At 42.7% G+C, this 17,773-nt stretch overlaps 1 protein-coding gene across 1 annotated transcript in view; it reads right to left on the bottom strand.

The window, feature by feature from the left end:
• HRAS (HRas proto-oncogene, GTPase) overlaps positions 1–16,886 on the bottom strand; it is a 66,171-nt gene extending 49,285 nt beyond the window's left edge. Inside the window, exon 1 of the mRNA XM_080975790.1 lies at positions 16,815–16,886. The gene's annotated coding sequence lies outside the window, so the exon portion shown is untranslated. The remainder of the gene's footprint in view (positions 1–16,814) is intronic.
• Positions 16,887–17,773: the final 887 nt, after the last annotated feature.

Raw genomic sequence — 17,773 nt, 5'->3', positions numbered from 1 at the left:
GGAAACGAGGGGTCTGTTGCAAACCCGTCGTGTTCTCCCAATATTGGCCCACGTCAATTAATTAAAACGTTCCCCTGCACGAAAGCGCAGGTTCCAGTGATTCTTTAGAGGACATTCTCAAGCGTAATCAATATTTAAGTTTGTTTTTTTTCCAGAAGCTTTCGTTTTGCCCTAACCTCCACCCTACTCCTGAAAACATAAGATTCTGAATTAATTTCCATAATCTTGAGTGTGAGCATTCAAGCGTGGTTAAATTAAAACACGATAAACTAGGGCGGAGGGAGGTGTATTCTTTCAAAGCATGTTTATGTAAATATGCTCACCAAATATGCAGAATGCCCATCAAGTTGGTCATAGTGTGAGCAGAGGAAGGTCATTATTACACATCCATGGACTTCACATTCAGGCTACAGCTTTCAGTTGAGTACATATGGGTAGATAGTTAAGCCTGCAAAATCATGAGAACTCAGCAACAAGATTGCTCTTACTCTGCTGCAGTTAATGTGCATAGCAGGTACGGATTTTTTCTCTTCCCATAGAAGTGGTTGATAGCCTAACACTTGGTGGTCTAGCATTGGGATGGAGGCTTAAGTTGTCCTCTACTTCCAGTGCCCAGGCTGTGGGTCAAGTTTTTCTCCCTTTCAACCAGGGCCCAGATTGCCAACACTTTACACTGTCCCATAGCAGTTAGGGGGAGCCATGGAAAACTAATTGTACTGTACTCTTGTTCTGCATAAGGTCTGCCCTCTGTTCTGCTTTTTGGCCAAGCTAAAGTGTCAGAACTCAAGAACTGGCTTCAGTTTTTATACACTGAGTGGTAGAGTGATGACCACTATTATGACAGCTGAGGGACAGAGATAATGAATTGCAATGTACTTTTAAAAAATTATACAGCATAGGTATTATTTATTTCAGTAAAATTATACCCAGTTCTCTTCCATCATGGAACTCATTGCAGTGTACATGGGACAAAATGATCAGATTCAGGCATGCTTGGTTTCAGCAATGTGGTTGTATTATGTGCGCTTGAACCATTGTGGCATGCACTGCAAGATAGCAACCTAGATAGCAGTCTGTAGCTGCTTGTATGGGGCTACAGGATTCCAGAAGGGCAGTATGGCCATTGGAGAGAGCCAGAGAACCATTGTTAAGTGTAAGTGATTAACCCTTCTGTACCATCTTGCAGCTTAATAAATTTTAGTGCCAGTTGCATTTGTTTTCACACATGAAGCAAAAAGTCAAAACGATACCTTTCCCACATGTTCTTAATTGCATACAAGCCCTATGCAGACATTCTAATTATATACATGCTAGCTGGCCCCCAGCCCCTCAGCATATTAGAGGCTGTTGTTGTCTTATTACCCACCCTTTAACATCAGATCCCAGGGTGGGTTAAAATTAAATGTTAAAAACAAATTAAAATGAATTACAGTAACAGGAATGGAGTGGAACCTGGAAACACATATTTAAGATGTCAAAGCCCAGGGTAAAAATGCGTATCTTCAGCATGTGATGGAAGCTATATAATGAAGGTTCCAGGCACACCTCTGGGGAATGAATTCCGTAACCAAGGAGCTGCCACAGAGACTGCCCACTTTGCTGATCTCAGCACTTAAAAGGGAATCATAAATAATAAAATAATAAAATTTTATTTATATCCCGCCCTCCCCAGCCGAAGCCAGGCTCAGAGCGGCTAACAACAGTAAAAGTAATACAGCATTCTAAAATCAATTCATTCTAAAATCAATTCAAAATCAAATTAATGGCAATCAATGGGCTAGAGTTCTGTGAGGATTACCAAAGGAGGCGGTCAGGCTGTGCCTTGGCCAAAGGCCTGGTGAAAGATGTCAAGTCCCGCAGGGCCCTAGTCTCTTGTGACAGAGCATTCTTTCAGATATTTTGTGCCTAAGACATGTAGAGCCTTAAACACAAATGTTTAAATTCATACATTGGACATTCCATTACAACAGGGGCCAACTCAAACCAATGTGTATAGGCTTCACTCATGTTGAGAGCTATGCAGTGGAGCGGACCTGTGCACATGTGATTTCTAACATATGGCCATTGGGCTCTTCAATGGGGTAAGGTTAGCAGAGTCATACCCACCACCACCAACAACCTGTGTACAAATAAAATATCTGCACAGAGCTATAGAAAGATGGAGACTGGAGCATAGACATAGCCAGGATTTATTGGGGGGGGCAGGCTTTATGTTAGTGGGGGGAGAACCAAGTTATCTGCGACACAATTGGTCAGTTAAGTATTTTTATTTAATTACTTTATTTAGGGAGGCAGCTGCACCCCTGGCTACACCCATGTATTTACATCCATGTACAGTACTGGAGAAAGGGAAACAGCAGCCTTTCTGTAAACTGCAGCCTTAAAAAATTGTTTCTTTTTCAAGTCTTGTACAAACAGGAACACCCTGTAAATTCACCCTTCCTCCCACCCACTGATGGAACAGATCCTCACACAAAATATAAATGAATAGTCACATCGAGAGTACCCAATAAAATAATTAAATGAAGGTGTCTGACCATAGTCTGCCACTGTTGCCCATGGTTGGTAGCCACATTCCTTTGTATATATGCAAATGAAATAAAGTCAAACCAGCCTGCTTCACTTTATTGCATGATAAGGTTTATTGAGTTCCATGAACCTCTTACGTTAAAGTAGGTTATACTTTGATATGACACATTTCATGTAATTATTATATGATGTAGTACAATAATCTGTTAATCATGCCTCAGTATTACACTGCAGGCTATTCCAATTATTACAGGCTGAAAGTAAGGGTTTCATACTTGAGCTTTTTGTTCCTTCTATGGCAAGGGAACATGTAATAACCTATGCAAATTAATCCACTTTGTGCAAATTATCTGGATTTGCCTAAACTTGCTTGATTTGTAGAACTTATGCTTAAACATTTTTTATCTTTGTTTTTGTTGGTTTGTTGGTTTTTTTTAAGCACTACTGCAGTTTACAAAGGAAAGATCTGATGAACAGCAAGGATGCTTGGGTAGAGGAACACTGCTAGAAGCTATGGAAAATGATAGCCATGCAAGACTTCAATGAACAATGGCACTTTTGGCAGACACATCATGATTTCCTATATAGGTTTGCAACCATGAGAGCTAGAAACTTGCTTTGTTTTCTGAAAGCTGGGTCTAAGATGTTAAGGCAACAGTCATATTTACAAAGGCACAGATTGCTAGATACCAGATTGGGTGAAACAGACTCACAAAAGAGAACTAATGACTTTAACCAAATCTTATGGGGCTCATAATCAGCAAGAGTTCAGCCTAGTGAAAATGCAATCACAAGTGAGGTAACAGCTGTTTAATCTGTGACAAACACTCCTAGGGCTACATAAGAAAGATTTAGGAACAGTTTATAAAATGAATTTCTGAAGCTTCACAATATACACTAGACTCAGCTCTATATAATTTTACAAACTCTTTTATTAGCTAGTGTAGTAGGGACTGTTTGCTTCAGTCACTTTGGGGCTCCCCTAAGCCCTGCTAATCAGAGAGGGAGGTTGCAGAATTTGCTTGCTTGGGCTGATTCCCCTCCTGCTTGCTACTCACAGTGATTCTCTTTGCATCCCTAAGGAGCGCATAAAATATCACATATGCCCAAATTACAGGAATGCATGCTGACGACAAATCGGGGGACCTTAAAACTACAAAACCTCATCACACAGGTTCTGCTAAATTCTGAGCATATATTTCTTGAGAGGTGGCATGAATATACAGAAGTATATTTGCCAGAAAGATAATATGAATGTAATATGAAATATGACTACTGCTGTTAATCCTAATTTGAAAACAGTCCCAGAGAGTCTGATGTAGTAGACAGCATCAGACCCTTTCCTAGTGACTATTCAAGGCTCAATCATGCAAACAAAAATTTTCCCTTAAAAAGCATTTGGCCCTGAACCAGCAATTTGTGAAGCTCTGTGATTCTAAAAGTAGTGTTATTTTTTGTGTGGAACAGATATATAAGGGTAATTAGTACTTTACTTCATCTAGTTGTGGGATTGTAAGGAAGGTAAGAGAGGATATATTGTTTTGCTATTATCCCTCACTCATGCTAGTGAGTAAACAGCAAAGCACATTCCCATTGCAACTTATTGGAAGCAAGTTGATGATTTGTTAGGTAAAGGTAAAGGGACCCCTGACCATAGGTCCAGTCGCGGACGACTCTGGGGTTGTGGTGCTCATCTCGCTTTATTGGCCGAGGGAGCCAGCGTACAGCTTCTAGGTCATGTGGCCACCATGACTAAGCCACTTCTGACGAACCAGAGCAGTGCACGGAAACGCCATTTACCTTCCCGCCAGAGCAGTACCTATTTATCTACTTGCACTTTGACGTGCTTTCGAACTGCTAGGTTGGCAGGAACAGGGACCGAGCAACGGGAGCTCACCCCGTTGCGGAGATTCGAACCGCCAACCTTCTGATCAGCAAGCCCTAGGCTCTGTGGTTTAGACCACAGCACCACCCGCGTCCCCTTTATTTCCCTCTTAAAATAATAACAACACAACTCAGGATTCTTTAAAAGTAAGAATAAAATTTTACTCACATTCCGTTCACAGCAGTAATCTGAAGGCAGGCTTTATCTTGTGGTTACAGTGAATAGAAGTCTGAGCTACATATCTCAGACTTTCTCCTTGTGGGCTCCATCCTTTGTGAAGGTTGAGCCATGCACTGGCTAAGAGTCAGGAGAGTCCAAGAGTAAGAGAGTAAGAGTCCAAGAGAGAGATGGTTGCGTGGCCAGCCCTTTTATCTGGACAGCTAGGGTCATGCCCATCTACCTGGTCACACACAGGAGGAGGAAGCTCCAGAGCAGGTTTGACAGGAAGCCCTCCCTGTCTGGAGCCACATTCCCCTGTGTGTCCATTCTTGGCAACAGGAAAATGTTATACTTGATGGCTCTAGTAATAATACATCCCACACTAGCTTTTAATGAAAGTAGTGTTTGGGGGTTTGGGTTTGTTTCTTTTTTAAGGGCACACACCTGTTTCCCCCTGTTTATTGTGAGAATACCCTCTAGAAATGATTCTCTGTTCATTTTTCCTCCTGAAGCTATCACAGGAACAGAACTAATTTGAAGTGTACCAGTTATGCATAACTACTGTGCAGTGCAGCTGGTTAACTGCCAACTTAACCTTAATATGTCAGTCAAATTGATTGATTGGCTGAATTTATATATTGCCCTATACTCGGAGGTCTCAGGGGGTTCACAGAATAAAATCAAAATGTAAAACCACAAAATACATAATCAAAATAAAAACAACCCAATAACCCCACCCCCCAAAAACCCACATTTTAAAAGGGCATAGGATGTCAATCAAATCAACCAAAGGCCCGGTTAAAAAGGAACGTTTTTGCCTGGCAATTAAGGTTCTATAATGAAGGTGCCAGGTGAACTTCTCTGGGGAGAGCATTCCACAGCCACTGCAGAGAAGGCCCGTTCTCATGCTGCCACCCTGCAGACCTCATACTTGCCATGTCTACTATAATAAAAATAACAATATTTAGCATGTCAGTACCAACTGAGATTAGCTCCATATGTATTAGCTCAGAAATTCTTGACACAGACAAGCATTACCTCCCATACTGGTAAAGCGGGTGTCCCACATGCTCCTTCTAAACACTGGCAACAGAGAGTGTTTTCAGGCTCTCAGCAGGCTAGGAGTGGAGCTTAGGCTCTAAACCTGTGTAGGGCAGGGCAGTGACTCAGTAGTACATGACATGATTCACATGTAAACAATTCCAGGTTCCGTTCCTTGTATCTTCACATAAGGCTATCCACACAAGGGTCCATCTCTGCCTGGCCCCGAGAACTCCCTCTAGGCCACGCCCCTTCATACAGTCACATCCTCACTGGTCCTGCTCCACACCCTCCTCAAGTGCTTCAGCCTGGCTGGAATCTGTCCTTGAGCTGATAAGACGTCTTAGATAGAGAGGCTGTGTGTGTAGAAATTTCTGGAAAGTAGCCGACAGTACAAACCTAAGTGGCAAATCTGCTACTCTTGTCCATGTTTGCTTCTTGCCCCATTTGCTTTTGGCTCCAGCTGCTGCTGGGTTGCCTTGTAGAGAATGTGGTTCTTGGTCTGGAAAAGGATCCCTTGCCCTTGGGGAAGACCATATTGAGCTTGAGAATAACACATCTTCCTAATTTCAAACTGTGGAGTGAACTGCATCTTCTGAGCCCAATTCCTTCTCAAGAAAGGGCCCTTTCACGTTCTGAGGGGGGACTGCAATGTAAAGGATGGCTGGTTATTTGCAGAGGATGTGCTTCCACCAAGTCAATTCCAACCCTTCATCCATGAATATTTTTTCACGAGGTTCCACTTGTTATCTTCTATTGCAGATGGAGGAAGGAACTGAAATTAAAATGTAATGGCTTGGCTAAAGTCACCTAAGGAATTTGTGGCCCGAAACAGGTTTTGAACTGGACCCCTTCACCGCTGACATCCTCAGTCACGATACTACAGTGCTGTTTGAAGTCCTTGGTACAGATCAGGGCTGTATTGGTTCAACACCATCCATGTATCTTTGAAGGAGATATTCCCTGCTCTCATATAGTGTAAAGGCTATTCAGAAGCAAGTGCCATTGTGTTTAATGGGGCTCACTCCCAGGTAATTATACATAGGACTGCAACCTAGGAGCTTGCAATCCAAGCACTTCACTAAAAGATATCTCACAATCCTGCATAATTACCGTAGAAGCATGAGATTTGGCATTGGTTGTAGAACTCAGTCACAGAGAAACTCAGGTTTTCTTTCCCTGTCTTTCATCATTCATTCGAAGTGTGTTTCCAACCCTCTGGGCTGGGAAGATTGGCATGAAAGTTTGTGAGTGATGCCTGACAAAATCTCAGCAGCTGGGGCAGGACTGGGGAACCGATTTTACTTTCTTGTTCTGCCAAAAGGCTAACAAAATTACTATGCAATCCTGTGTATAACTTCTCGGAAGTAAATCCTATTGAGTTCAATGAGACTTATGTTCAGATAAGTTTGCATATGACTGCAACTTGGGCTGTAATACTATTAAACACTTATCTGGGAATAAGCCCCATTGAAATCAATGGGATTTGCATTTTCTGAACAGGCACACACAGGAGAGCACTGTTAATTATCTAAATATAGGAAGCCCATGCAAATATTGATAGTTTGCATAATTTGTACAGGTTACAGAATTTAGGTGTCTGGATACAAAATTTGAATCAAGTTTGCACAGAATTATTTTAAGGCCACTCTGTATGACCTGCTTGTTGAGCATTCATCCTGACTTGCTTGCACAAAGCTTACATGGAGGTTATATTATACAGTATCCGGTCTTTACTGAGCATTTGTTCAGATTTGCTTGCAAAGGCATTATACTACAATGATATCCTGCATTCACTCTGATATGCCTGCAGAGAGCTTAAACGTCTTCTCATTAGACATTTGTTCATACCACACTTTTCAATGCATTTCCCCATCACGTTACAAACTGCAAGAAGCCAGATTACCGTATTTTTTAAAGAAAATTTGATGCATTAGGGTGACAGAACTCTTTAGTCCACTTTAACTACATAAACCTAAAGTTCTGGTATGTGCTTGAATCCCTCTTGAAAAATAGTAATAGTCCAGAGGAATCCTTATTCTGTTTCGATTTAAACACCCATACCCACCCACAAAATACAAACACACGCCTCTGCTGAAAGATATACTTTTACAGTCCTGCAGCATTTATCCATAATGTTTCACAGATGGGACACATGCTTTTCGCTCTGAAACCAAGCAGAGTGTTTTCAGAATTGTCCCTAAGGAATCTAACAAAAATAATAAGGTCAAAGTGAATTGGCCCTTAACAAATAAATCAAATTCTTTTTGACTTTCATGCATATAATTTTTATAGCACATGATAAATGTTTAAATCATTTCACATGGGCATCTGCGGGTGGAGGTCCGTGTCTGCACACATGCTTAGATAAACCATAATCCCTAGATTCCCAGCTTTCACTAAAAAAAGAAAAAGAAAAGGAGGTCTCTAGCACTTGAGGAACCCAATATATGAGACAAAATGTGCATGCACTACTCTCATTAGTCTTGGAATACACCAGTCTGCTTACCGCTTTCAGTCTTTTAACCAATTAATTAAGTCAAAGCAGTGATCGACATTTAAGAAAGCAGATCTAGTCAATTAAACAAGACGGATGCTAGAGTGAAACACCTGTAGACCACATTGTCTTTATTTGTTTTTAAGCTTTTTATGATGATCTTTCTAGGTGCAGAAGTAATTGCTGCCCCATAAAAAAGCAGTCCTGGAATCCAGGATTTTAGTGTCGCTGTGATTGGGGAATAGTGTGTAACCTCCGCCGCCTCCCCAGAAGAGGAAGCAGCAAAGACAATAATCCATGATTTTTCCCATTCAAGGTCTTTCCATACCCAAATGTTTATTCTTTATTGTAAACATTTTAAAACTTACTATACTAATATCAATGCAGATAAAATCTATCACCATTATACCCATATTGTAGAGGGCAGGAGTATGGCTAAGAAAGTGTGGGTCATGTCTGTGAGATAACCAGCCTCATATAACCAACATGCTTAAGTCTAATTAATGCATGAAGGGGTTAATACCATAGAGTAAGCTGTGCTGCCAGGCTTAGCTATGTCCACTTCCCCTCACCTTGGGAGGAGTTAGGCAATCAAGGCTTTATTTTCCCAGAGTCTGAGAAGCTTAGCATGGAACGAGGTTTGAGCTGGTTGCTCCAGCTCAGTCACATGGCTCTCACAAGCCACTCTTCAGTTCCTATACCAATGGTTTAGGAACTTTCACCAGTTTGTAATTAAGCTAAGTTTTACTGCATATGCAACTTTTCTGAAGCATATGAATTTGGAGAGTTTGTAAGTTTTTAACTTACCAAAAGTTTGGTCTTTTCCTATGCTGGCAAAAGAGGGATTATTATTTTTTGAAAGAAACATTTTAAGGGAGTAGTTTGGAACTCACTTGGAGAACGCTGAGAGAACAGGGTTAAACGCAGGCTACCTTATGAGTTCATGGCCAAGGAAAGAGCTGAATTAGGGCCTTACTATCTTTGAAATCAGTCACAATGGTACAACAGCTTCCCAAAGAGCTTTCTTAGAGAGATGCTGCTGTAAATTTCTGCTGAGCAATGCCAAGGGTGGTGTTTCTTCACAAGCATATGCATGTATGTCATACCACTCTGCTCTTATTCCAGTCCAGCCTTGTCCTAGCCATTTATTGTGAGTATTTAGGTTGCCATACACAACTTCTCCAGGGCAATTGGAAAATGACATCAACATATAGCTATTTTAGCTAGTCATGTTTGACAAAGAAGAAGATGATGAATAGGATAGAGGAATATCAACGTATTCTAGAGGAAGGAGAAATGTCCCAAGTCTGGCTCTTGGTTGATTTATTGGCGTTGACTGCAAAAAGGATTCAAATAAATAAGTACATCTCACATTGTCTGGTTATGGTAACACACACTGATAGTGTGAGTCAACTCATTTTAAGGGTTATAAGCACACACACCACAAACAAGGTTGCTAGGACAGACCAGCAGGTCTGAACTTTCATTAGAAGACAAATCATTGGAGCAAGAGTTACTTTTAGTTCTAATTACCAGCCATTTATATACTTTATATAAACCATTCCCGTCAGAATTCCACCTGTTTTTCTAAAACCAAATTTAAGACTTTCAGATTGATAAACCTAATGAAGGATCATTTTCAAAATTCAGCCATGAAGCTCACTGAGTGATGTTGGGCCAGTCACCTATCTCTCAGTCTAACCTACCTCACAGGGCTGTTGTGGGGACAAAATGGGGAGGAAGAGAACCATGAACGTCACCTTGAACTCCCTGGAGCAAAGGTAGATGGAATATAAATATAATAATAAATAAATAATCAAAGCTCAATATATTGTTATTTCAAGGCCATTACCCTTGTATAAAAACAACTTCATGATGAACACAAACTCCTTCCAGAGTGTTTCAGCCACAGATCTACATGCTTCTCTACAGAACTGTGAATGCCACACAACAGGAGTAACAACCACTACCATTGTGAAAATGTTTGTTGATTTGCTCAGGTTTCCAGTCCTCATCTGACTTGTTCAAGTGGCCCTGCTATGAGCATGTGCAGTGTCTATGACAAATTCTAATTTGATTTTCTGATTGGGTCCTAGCATCACCATGACTCTATCAGACTCCCCAGCAGCCCCTCTGTGGGTTCTCCATGGGACAGATCCCTAACACTTAAGACTATTTTCATCAGTGAAGTTAAAAACATATCCCCCATTAATTTAGCTGTGTGTGCACGTGTTACCTCCCCACTGAGCTACATCTACAAGTGTCATAATGTAGAGTGAAGAAGCTGAATTAGTGCTCATGTGTGAAAATGCTCTCAGCCTTTTCTTTTCACATATCCACTTGGTGTGTGGCTACTTTACCAAGAAAACTTTTAGCAACTCTTTACAGATTGCTTCAAAGCAGCTCAAAAGCTGATCTGCTCCAGATATCAAAATTGATCATTTTGTCATATATATATTATAGGAAAAGCAATGTGCTTCCTTTTATAATCACCTTGCAATATGATACAAGGACTTTGCCATGGCAACCCAGCTCATGAAACAGAATAATGTTGATCATAAGGTATAGGTTGCTATGGTGAGTAAAGCTGAGACTGGAGCTTTGCATCATCTAGCAAGCCAGGTTTGTGTCAATAAGAGCCCTTGCCAGGATGCACCAGAGATAGGGGTCAAGCTAAAAGGCTAGTTACCAACAAGAGACAAGGATGGATAAAGTGCAGAGCTCTTAGCACACATCTCCACAGCCAGCAATTAATAATTTCCCCAACTTCTGGAAAGAATTTAGGCTTAATCAGAAGTTAGGAAATTTTTTTATTCATGAGCAGGTGTGATGTGGCACGGGAAAATCCTGTATGATGTTCTATTTGTGAACGTAGAATCCACTCACTGTGATGAAACAGCAGCAACTCATTGCAGTGCAGGCTGGGTGCAGGGTGCAATGCTGAACTGTGTAACTTGGATTTGTGTTGAAAGCTATACACAGTCCTGGGCAAACACTGTTTGTAGGCAGGAAAAAGTGAACTATAAGCCTCCTTCACATTATGCAACACATCTGAACCCTCTAAAATGTTTCCCACCAATCACAAATGTTGTTATAATGCTTATCCTGTATATATGTGAGTTCTGCATAGAAAAGTAACAGATCCTCTGCATCTCTTGCATTTAATGGCCTTCAACTCCATTGCCTATGCTCCCCATCCCTGTTTATGTTCACGTCTCTTGCCAAATCCCCCTTCCCCACAACAATCCCCCTTCCCTTTGTCTGGGGGAGATCTCCCACTTTTGTTGCACTGTAGCACAAAAATGCCCTTATTTATTTATTGCATTTATATCCCACCTTTTTCTCCAAGGAGCTCAAACTAGCATACACTCTTCTCATGCAAGCCCCACAACAACACTTTGAGGTAGGTTAAGCTTAGAGACAGCAACTGGCCTAAGGTAACGCAATGAGCTTCATGTCTGAATGTAAATCGTGGCAGTGGAGTATATGACCTGAGGAAAAAGATTTGAGGGCCAGAGAGAGGCCCAAAGGGCCACATTCAGCCATCAGGCTTGAGGTTCCCCAGCCCTGCCCTGCCCTATCTCCCATCCAGACCATGATGACAGAGGCTCTTTCCTGTGAGTAAGGAAGAGATCAGCAATAGGTAATGCATCACAGCAGCCATTACACTCTAAACCATGTTTTTTGAATTTCTCCTGATCAGCAAAACTCCTTGACACAAAAAGGAACTTTGTCAATTCAGGTAATGATTGGATTGCTGCCCCTTATAAAACGTATGACTAAGATGTTCATCTGATGCTGAGGAACTAACACTGAGTAATTTCCCAGCACTCATTAGTAACACTTTTTTTTATTTAAGAAAAGAAAGTATTAGCTATAGTTTCCCCGCAGTAAGCTCTTTAATCATCACAGCTTACTGGCAGAGGGATTTGTGGAGTAGCTTATATGATCACAAAGAGAATTAAATGCATCACGCTTGCTCTGTATCCTGCTAAATGATATATTATAGAAGGAGAAGCGAAAGGAAAGTCCAATGCTGTAAAGAAAAATATTGCATAGGAACCTGGAATGTAAGAACCATGAACCTGGGTAAGCTGGATGTGGTCAAAAGTGAGATGGCAAGAATAAATATTGACATCCTGGGCATCAGTGAACTAAAATGGACGGGAATGGGCGAATTCAGTTCGGATGACCATCATATCTACTACTGTGGGCAAGAAACCCATAAAAGAAATGGAGTGGCCATCATAGTCAACAAAAGAGTGGCAAAAGCTGTACTGGGATGCAATCTCAAAAATGATAGAATGATCTCGATACGAATCCAAGGCAGACCTTTTAACATAACAGTAATCCAAGTTTATGCACCAACTACTGGTGCTGAAGAAACTAAAATTGACCAATTCTATGAAGACTTACAACACCTTATTGAAGTGACACCAAAGAAGGATGTTCTTCTCATTATAGGGGATTGGAATGCTAAAGTAGGGAATCAAGAGATAAAAGGAACAACTGGCAAGTTTGGCCTTGGAGAGCAAAACGAAGCAGGGCAAAGGCTAATAGAGTTCTGTCAAGAGAACAAGCTGGTCATCACAAACACGCTTTTCCAACAACACAAGAGACGACTCTACACGTGGACATCACCAGATGGGCAGCATCGAAATCAGATTGATTATATTCTCTGCAGCCAAAGATGGAGAAGCTCTATACAGTCAGCAAAAACAAGACCTGGAGCTGACTGTGGCTCAGATCATCAGCTTCTTATAGCAAAATTCAAGCTTAAACTGAAGAAAGTAGGAAAAACCACTGGGCCGGTAAGATACAATCTAAATCAAATCCCTTATGAATACACAGTGGAAGTGAGGAACAGGTTTAAGGATTTAGATTTGCCAGACAGAGTGCCTGAAGAACTATGGATGGAGGCTCGCAACATTATACAGGAGGCAGCAACAAAAACCATCCCAATGAAAAGGAAATGCAAGAAAGCAAAGTGGCTGTCCAATGAGGCCTTACAAATAGCAGGGGAAAGAAGGCAAGCAAAATGCGAGGGAGATAGAGAAAGATACAGGAAATTGAATGCAGATTTCCAAAAAATAGCAAGGAGAGACAAGAAGGCCTTCTTAAACGAGCAATGCAAAGAAATAGAGGAAAACAACAGAATGGGAAGAACCAGAGATCTGTTCAAGAAAACTGGAGATATGAAAGGAACATTTCGTTCAAAGATTACCATAATAAAGGACAAAAGTGGTAAGGACTTAACAGAAGCAGAAGACATCAAGAAGAGGTGGCAAGAATACACAGAGGAATTATACCAGAAAGATATGGATGTTTCGTACACCCCAGGTGGTGTGGTTGCTGACCTTGAGCCAGACATCCTGGAGAGTGAAGTCAAATGGGCCTTAGAAAGCACTGCAAATAACAAGGCCAGTGGAAGTGATGGTATTCCAGCTGAACTATTTAAAATTTTAAAAGATGATGCTGTTAAGGTGCTGCACTCAGTATGCCAGCAAGTTTGGAAAACTCAGCAGTGGCCAGAGGACTGGAGAAGATCAGTCTACATCCCAATCCCAAAGAAGGGCAGTGCTAAAGAATGCTCCAACTACCGCACAATTGCACTCATTTCACATGCTAGCAAGGTTATGCTTAAAATTCTACAATGAAGGCTCAAGCAGTATGTGGACCGAGAACTCCCAGAAGTGCAAGCTGGATTTAGAAGAGGCAGAGGAACCAGAGACCAAATTGCAAACATGTGCTGGATTATGGAGAAAGCTAGAGAGTTCCAGAAAGACATCTACTTCTGCTTCATTGACTATGCAAAAGCCTTTGACTATGGCAAGTTCTTAAAGAAATGGGAGTGCCTGATCACCTCATCTGTCTCCTGAGAAATCTCTATGTGGGACAAGAAGCTACAGTTAGAACTGGATATGGAACAACTGATTGGTTCAAAATTGGGAAAGGAGTACGACAAGGCTGTATTTTGTCTCCCTGTTTATTCAACTTATATGCAGAATTCATCATGCGAAAGTCTGGGCTGGATGAATCCCTAGCCGGAATTAAGATTGCTGGAAGAAATATCAACAACCTCAGATATGCAGATGACACAACCTTGATGGCAGAAAGTGAGGAGGAATTAAAGAACCTTTTATTGAGGGTGAAAGAGGAGAGCGCAAAATATGGTCTGAAGCTCAACATAAAAAACCCCCGAAGATCATGGCCACTGGTCCCATCACCTCCTGGCAAATAGAAGGGGAAGAAATGGAGGCAGTGAGAGATTTTACTTTCTTGGGCTCCATGATCACTGCAGATGGTGACAGCAGCCACGAAATTAAGAGATGCCTGCTTCTTGGGAGGAAAGCAATGACAAACCTAGACAGCATCTTAAAAAGTACAGACATCACCTTGCCAACAAAGGTTCGTATAGTAAAAGCTATGGTTTTCCCAGTAGTGATGTATGGAAGTGAGAGCTGGACCATAAAGAAGGCTGATCGCCGAAGAATTGATGCTTTTGAATTATGGTGCTGGAGGAGACTCTTGAGAGTCCCATGGACTGCAAGAAGATCAAACCTATCCATTCTTAAGGAAATCAGCCCTGAGTGCTCACTGGAAGGACAGATCGTGAAGCTGAGGCTCCAATACTTTGGCCACCTCATGAGAAGACTCCCTGGAAAAGACCCTGATGTTGGGAAAGATGGAGGGCACAAGGAGAAGGGGATGACAGAGGACGAGATAGTGTCTTCGAAGCTACAAACATGAGTCTGACCAAACTGCGGGAGGCAGTGGAAGACAGAAGTGCCTGGCGTGCTCTGGTCCATGGGGTCACGAAGAGTCGGACATGACTAAACGACTAAACAACAACAACAAAGAAGGAGACTGAGGCTGCTGGATTCCCATAAAGTAAGACGTATATATGAATTTCAGACTTGGTATCCATGTAATGCTAGGGAGGATTTTACAATGGTGTTATGCGAGTCCCACTCTGCATCTACAGTGGTGCCCCGCAAGACGAATGCCTCGCAAGACGGAAAACCCGCTAGACGAAAGGGTTTTCCGTTTTGGAGGTGCTTCGCAAAACGAATTTCCTATGTGCTTGCTTCGCAAGACGAAAATGTCTTGCGAGTTCCTGCGGGGTTTTTTTCCTTTCCCCCCCTTTTTCCCAAGCCGCTAAACCGCTTATCAGCTGATGGCTAAGCCGCTTATCAGCTGATCTTTAAGCCGCTTAACAGCTGATCGCTAAGCCGCTTATCAGCTGATCCGCTAAGCCCGCTAATACTGTAGCGCTAATCCGCTAAACCGCTAATGGGCTTGCTTCGCAAGACGAAAAAACCCGCAAGATGAAGAGACTCGCGGAACGGATTCTTTTCGTCTTGCGAGGCACCACTGTATTAACCTAATATTGCACTCATTCCACAGAATACATGACAGAGCATTTAACCATTCACCCTCAGCAATGCTGTGTGTTTCAGGCTATCTAGAGATATGTAATAAAGGTGCCAGGCAAGCATACATGGGGACAGTGGGGAGCCACCACAGAAAAGGCCCATTCTTGTGTTGCTAACCTCTGGACTTCTCACAGAGGAGGCACACAAAGGGCCTCAGATGATGGTTGCAGGGTCTGGGTTGGTTAATCATGCTATATATACACACAAACACACTCTTATTTTCAAGTCACTATTTTCTTTCACTATCTTATTGTTTTCAGAAATTCAGAATCGGCTCTTTAGCTTTCTCAGGCCATGCCTATCTTATTCAGTCATCTGAGCGTGACATAATTTGTCCTCTATTGCAGCTCCAGAGGGAATTTGCTTTATCATCGTACAGCTTTACAGTCTACAGATCTTACGGGCTTCTGCATTCCCTTGGAAAACACCTCCCTGTGGTATTACACAGTGGCAATAATTCAGAGTCTAAATGACTCTTCTGGGATGCTGTGCTAGCAAGTTACAGCTGTTTCTTTAATAGGCTGCATGAACATGCACAGAGAAAAAGAGCAGGAAAAAGAAAGCATATCTTCATGCTTGTGTTTGTAAGCACTCTGAAAGAGTTGTTCCAACATAAAGTGTGATTTTACTGAGAGATTTCTTCTCCTTTAAGGCTGTGAATAGGGGTTTCACGGTCAATTTCTGTATTACATTTTTGTACATGCAGGCACCCATTTATGTATGTGTGAACAACCACACATACCCTAGCTTGCTTCAATGCATGCTAGGGAATGGATGTTGCATAAAGAATGGCTTCCCAGTAGGCATATGTGGAGAGAAAATAATAGTGCAACCTTCCAGGCTGTAAATTTAGGCTTGTGCATTTGATCTGAAGTGTAAGTACAACCTTACACGCACGACCACACATTTGGAGCACGTGTACTAGGATAGCAACTGCTGTTGAGGAAAAAGGCACTCCTACAAACCTGTGGGGATTTTCCCTTACCGCATTTTACAGACCATTCATTTCCTTCAAGCAACGTACAGCTCCCTCTTCCCAGCACCCAAACTGCCCACCTATTCGTCTCAATCATGCAGTTTCCATACAGCAGATTCTTGATCAGCTTTTCGTAGCCCGCAGGAAAGATCTTCCTGGAGAAAAAAAACAAATACACAACCCCTCGGATTTAAAGCTTGCAACCCGACTGCACACTTATCCGGACCAGGACTATCCCGGTTGCACCAGAGCAACTTTCTTCCGAAGGAACACACTTCAGACGTGACCTACCCATAGCCAACCTCCTCCACGCAACACCTTCGGGGCGGGCGGAAGCCCCTAAACCTTCTCCGCAGCTCCTCCTCCCCTCACGCGCAAAGCGCCGCCGCAGCCGCTTCTCGCCACCAATCCGGCCCGGAGGCGGTGACTGGCTCCGGGGCCCGCCGTGCTCATGACTATGTAATGCGCGTATTCAAATCAAGCCGTTGCCGGGGCAACCCGAGGCCCTGTTACTCACGCGAATCCCTGGAAGTACCTGAGGAGGCAGCGCGGGCCCGGGAACGGAGGGAACCCAGGGCTCTCTCCTTCGCTGGGGCTTTTTTTGGCGGGAGCAGCCCCTTCTCTTTCTGCCCTCCTCTTACTCTGGGGGTAAGGGAAAGGGCAGGGGCGCCACCTTTTTGCAGCCCGAGGAGGCAAGAAGCCGGTAGACGAGAGACTCCACCCAGGTGGGTGAGAGGCGGGAAGGGACAGGAAGAAGGTGCCGCCGCCCCCCGCACTGTTTTAACAACTCTTGGTTTCAATATTACCTGGAAGCTTTGCCCCTAAGACTTGATAAGGGACATGTACTCTGCATATTCGCGGCGAGCATCCTTACTGGGGCCGAGTAGTCGTGCTTATTTTGTGTGTGGGGGGGTCCTCTGCTAGCATGCTTGTTGGGGAGCAACCGCATTGAACACACCGGGGTTTCCTTCTGAGTAAACATGCAAGGGATAACACTGCATGGCTAGAATCCTTTGATCGCTTGCCTAGGATGTTTATATCGAATCATAGAGTTGGAAGGGTCTATGAGGGTCATCTAGTCCAGCCCCCTGCAATACAGGACTCTTTTTTGCCCAACGTGGGGCTCGAACCCCTAACCCTGAGATTAAGAGTCTCATGCTCTACCGACTGAGCTATCCAGGTCAGAATGTCATTTCTTGTAACTTGAATCCATTGCTTTGGGTCCCAGCCTCCAGAACAGGAGAAAATGG

Source organism: Podarcis pityusensis (assembly GCF_964106645.2).
Source record: "Podarcis pityusensis genome assembly, chromosome: 1".
In the NCBI taxonomy this organism is placed as follows: domain Eukaryota; kingdom Metazoa; phylum Chordata; class Lepidosauria; order Squamata; family Lacertidae; genus Podarcis; species Podarcis pityusensis.
Note: the sequence above shows the minus strand (reverse complement) of the source record. Positions and strands in the feature narration are given on the sequence as shown.